Source organism: Cryptotermes secundus, unplaced genomic scaffold (assembly GCF_002891405.2).
Source record: "Cryptotermes secundus unplaced genomic scaffold, Csec_1.0 scaffold1358, whole genome shotgun sequence".
Lineage (NCBI taxonomy): Eukaryota > Metazoa > Arthropoda > Insecta > Blattodea > Kalotermitidae > Cryptotermes > Cryptotermes secundus.
Window position 1 is genome coordinate 4,234 of NW_019740671.1, and position 5,370 is coordinate 9,603.

A 5,370-nucleotide genomic window follows, 5' to 3' on the forward strand; every position below is an offset into this window, starting at 1 on the left:
ATAACAAGATCAAGTGAATCTCTGCTTATTGTACAGGTCAAATGCAGTAGCTACAGTAACGTGAGGCCCAGGATTTATGAGTGGTTTAGCATATAACTGCATTGCTTACTTCACAGCAGCTGTTCAATGATTTATTTGGATAAAATAAAAAAGGACTTTCACTATATACACACTCTTGCTTTTATGGTATTGTTAGAAAACTAAATAACTGTGTGTCAACTTGATCAGGTAAGTGTGTGGCTTTTCTACCTCAGCAGTGGATGATTCGCAAGATCTTCTCCCATGATCACACTGTATAATTATGAGCCTAAAGGCATCATCTGCCTACATGAACTGTAGAAATCCATCAAAAGAACCTCAGACACGAACGCACACTTTTGGTAGGTACGTAAAACGCTTTCCTCCAAAATTCTGTCGTAGTCCATCCTTGCAGTTTATCTATTAATGATGTAAATAACTTTGACCACACAGCGCTATATCACTGGATGGAAGCAAGTAATGAACTGGAGAGCATGTACAAGGAAGTGGTCATACACCAATTTATGGTAGTATCCCAGGAACCAAGGAAACCACAAAAAAAGAAGTCAGTCTTTCTGCTTGGATCAAACTGGCTCAATTCGACCAGTTCAGTCAACTATAACCATTAATTAATACAAATATAAAGCAGTTTACCTCACAAATTTTAGTAAAACTCCCCAACATTACTTTTATGAAAATCTGCTCATCTCTTCACAGGTTTACATGTGAATGAACACGAATGGCAAAGCTGACAGGAGAATTCTGCAACTCCTCACTCTAAATGCACCAAAAGTGATCCCCTACCAACTCCATCCAAACAAACCCAACAGAACCTGAGAAATCATAAATGCCTAACATCACATATAATACTCTGTGAAATTGAGTGTTCAAAACTGTACTTCGAGGAAAGCACATCAACCACTGATCCAGTTAAAAGTAAAAGCAAAGTAATTCACTTACTCTGATCTGCCCAACAGACTCTCTGCCTTCACAGTCAATAACATGACTCCCCTGTCCTCATACAAGCGGCTGCATTATGCTTTAATTTGAAAAGGAAACAATGCTTAATTAACACACTCACTTAATACTGCTAGACCTGAACTGTGATTTAGCACAAACTTCCATTTTGTTTGAATAAAACCACATTACACTGTATCACCAATGTACAGAGGTCCACAGATGGGTCACTTACATCACTAGGCATTACCCACAGCCTGGTATTTTCTTCTTCCTCCATTTCCCTCTACCTAGCCTAGCCTAACGTTTATAAAGCACTTCTGTTTAGTCCATGCAATAACAAGGCAGCTCCCATGAGATATGACAATTGAATGAGGTCACCGTAAGTAAATCTCTGATAAAGTATCTATCGCCTTCGGGTTGGTGGCCTGTGCCAAACTAGGTTACTACTGTGAAAGGAACAGTGTAGCTGTAAAAGTCCAGGAATCATACCCACATTTGTTTCCCTAAGCTAATGGAGACTGAATCTAGTCATCTGCTTCACTTTGGATCTTCTCTGTAAAGACATTTTCACCCCTGAGCTTCTGATTTCTAAGGAATTGTATATCCTTCTCCTTTCCTTTTGCCCACTTAAAGCTTTCACCCACACTACGAGGAAGCTCCTGGTTTTCTTCGGATCTCTGAGGAGCGAGGAGGCAGATCCTTAACCAGCCCAGTATGCACCATGAACAGTAAAGAGGAAAGTGCCCCAATTCTAAAGGGATTGCTGCTTATGCAGTCAACAATTATGTGCACCTCATTGGCCATAGCCAATTACAAGCCGTAAATTTGAAACCTTTCTTTTCAAAGCAACAAAGAGGGATGCTTTGACTTAATGTCTGTGACACTAAGCAGTCTCGATTTGGGCTTTGAGCAAGATGGACATATTCCATCACATCAGTGTGCAAATATGGTCGGTTGTAACTGTACTTTCATTTATCTTAAAGTCATAACCTGATCAGTCGGTTACACATATATGTAGATGGATTACATGTTACAATGTCAACATATACTGGTTTTTCTAAGTGTAAAGGGGTTTACCGCATTACACAACAAATGAAAACGAAGCTTCCTTATGTCACCTACACTAGTTGAACGCACACTGTATAGCCTTGAGAAGAACTGGCTGGTCACAACTTGAAATACTCATTTTCCATCGTGAGACTAACAGAGATACAAATAATGATTACAGAATGTAGCGATCAATTTCCGTGTATAATTTCCAACAGTAGGGGTTGGGTCAGCTACTGGCTACAGACTTCACAGTCAAGATTCGATTCCTGGCAGGAGCAACTGAATGATCAACTGGCGATATATTTGTGGGCCTGGGATGGCAACAGTAATGTGTATCAGGACATTTATAAATTTTAGGGCCCAACACCTGAAGTGTATTTCCGAAAAGTAGGTCGAACTGATATTTACTACCCTAGCAATTATGAAATCTGAAATTATTTGTTGTTCATCCTCCACATAAATGTCAACACCGATACATTTTATACATGCTCTACAGACTGATTGCACACGTGGCTTCAAACATAAGAAGGCATGCACACAAAATCACATCCTAATACATCAATGCAAGACAAAGCATGTAATATATATCCCTCTTTTCTCTCACGCGTCTTAAATCGTGAAAACTTCTAATAAAACTGCCTTCCTCTTCTTACTACTACTATCAGGCTTCATTCAAACAAAACTAATTGTGCCACAAATTTGACACTAGGTGCTATGACGTGGTATCTCTATGATTGGACAAGTAGCCGCTCTGAGTCACTTGAGCACTACTGCAACCTATATATTCAGCTATTGATATAAGATCAAGGAGGATGAGCTGGGCAGGGCATGTAGCACGAATGGGGGAGATGAGGAATGCATATAGGAAATTGGTGGGAAAGCCAGAAGGAAAGAAGCCACTGGGAAAGCCAAGGCATAGGTGGGTGGATAATATTGAAATGGATCTTACAGAGATAGGTTGGGATGGTATTGATCAGATTGATCTGGACCAGGATAGGGACCAGTGGAGGGCTCTTGTCAACATGGCAAAGAACCTTCGGTTTTGTGATTTTCTCAATTCTCAGTGCCAAATTCCAGATCTCATAAAACTTTGTTCTGATTTGGTTTGAAGTAAATATGAGTATGTCCTTCATTGGTCATGACAAAACACAGCTAGGAACTTCGCTGCTCACGGATGGTCTTGGATGCCAAAACCACACCTCATGATACATATTTATAGAACAAAACGAAATTACAGTAGTATATTTCATATAGTTTTGCTACATGGTAGTCGCGTTCATTGGCTGATTGATCACCCAATTGCGAAGCAGATCGGTACAATGCCCTGGTTTTAATTGGATAGCCAGTTGGTTCAACTTATTCGAATCAGAAATCTTGTGCTTGTGGGTGTAGGATAAAGGTCTTGGGAATTGAGAGCTGTGATCCCTCTGATACTATTACCACTAAATGTAATGATGGAGAAGAACAACTGCTGTTTAGCGTTGTGAAGTAATCAGGTAACTAAAAGCCCAAAGTTCAGGGAACATTATCCAACAGTGAATTGAGAAATTTTAGTCAGCCTGGCTGCTACCTATAGTGGCTTCTGCATTAACTAATCAAAGTTTTGAGCACACTTTATCGTGGCACAGATCTGTGGTAGGGCTACAATTCTTTCATCTTACGGGATATCTATACCTCGGGGAAATTTAATGCCACCGGCATCAACAATGAAGTTTGAGGAATCATGCTTCTTGGTCTCTTAGGAGCATACTAACGTTTCAGACATACATACTGCCTTCAACTTTGGTGTTTAAGTTGCCCTTCATGCGATCATGTCATGGCTGTATATTTCCCCTTTCACTATATTCTACTAGTCAAGAACTCTACATCTAGGTTAACTCATTCGATCCCCACTGGTTGTGAACATTAGTTTGTGTAGCTCTGATAATATACACTTCTATTTATTTTTCTATACGTATTTTCCCGTACATCTGATAACACACACTTTTATTTATTTCAGTTTATTTATTCAATTTCCCGGCTGGGAAAAGATTTTTTAAAATCAACGTCGTTGATCATTGGTGTCCATTGGCAAATAAGGTGGTACTAGCGCAGCTATCGATTCGAGTGTTGCGATTGATTTTCATCGGTCTTCTTAGTACTTCCCTTTGAAGTATGTAATATATATAGTAATTTTAGCATCCCACTGAATTAATTTATCATTTATTTAACGTGCATTGCCGTCTTAAATGCAACATATTACATAGTCACCCTTCTTCCACACTACAGGATTCAGCTGTATACCGCCATCACTGGGTGTCTTTTATCTCGCTAAAATTGTTCCACTTTGTGACAAAATTTCATATCGCGTGTGAACCGGATATTTCCTGATACTAATTACTGACTACAGTGTTACAAATTCTCCTAAGAAAGACACGTAACGCATGAGTGTAGCCACTGTGCTACAATTGCCAAACACAGGTATATAGATAGCAGCTTCCAATGCTTCCGTGACGTGACAAACCTTCGAATACTTCATGTGAGATGCCCGTTCTCGGTAATTTATGTTTAGCCTCCATCACTTCACTTTCAGCTCTCAGAAACCATTATCTACACATTTCGGCGTTTCATTCTCAACTATACCCACTTTTCTTTGATCTTCTGGTATACTTTAAAAATGTTCTTATATTCATACAGTGTTCATGATAAATTACATGTACACAAATAAAAGACTATGCCTCTTCTCCTATTTTAAAGTTAGTAAATGGTGATCCTGATTTTGTGCGCAAGAAATATACTGATGTTTCTAAACGTTGCAGACTTTCAGTGGTTAATTTTTCTAAGATACATACATGCAAACATTCTAGCCATGAGCTACAAGGCCTTTGCCTGAATAACTGCCACAGCTAAAGACACATTATTTATTCATTTTAATCTATTATTAAACACAAATAAACAAGCATTCTGTAGTCTGAAACATGTATCTATTACACTTAATTTATCCATTAAATCCCAATTTCGGAGCTCCAACTGAACAAAACCTATCAGGCTGGCAACTTCAGGACTGTCCCTCAGCGTGCTGGTAATTTCTAATTCAGGTGCCAATAGCTGGCCATCCATCAAGGTCGCAGAGCTGACATCATTCATCGACTGAGGGCATGGACTGCTGTGAACATGTTCCCTTGCCAATATCTGCAAACAATAAAACAATGCTTCCATCAGCCATCTTATTTCAAAGCCTAGTCCTAGGTGGTATGGAAAATTACCAGTCTGCTTAGTTAAGGCTAAATAATACAAGAGACAATTTTATCAAAAAATACAAAGCAGTAAGTGTCAAAAAGAAATAGTTCTAAGCTTATTTAA

At 39.1% G+C, this 5,370-nt stretch overlaps 1 long non-coding RNA gene across 1 annotated transcript in view; it reads right to left on the bottom strand.

Annotated features, from left to right (window-relative positions):
• Positions 1-5,364, bottom strand: part of LOC111872589 — a 9,297-nt gene extending 3,933 nt beyond the window's left edge. The window contains exons 1-2 of the long non-coding RNA XR_002844249.2: positions 4,999-5,364; positions 979-1,057 (exon numbers count right to left, since the gene is read on the bottom strand). This is a non-coding gene — a long non-coding RNA (uncharacterized LOC111872589). The remainder of the gene's footprint in view (positions 1-978; positions 1,058-4,998) is intronic.
• Between the last annotated feature and the right edge of the window lie 6 nt (positions 5,365-5,370).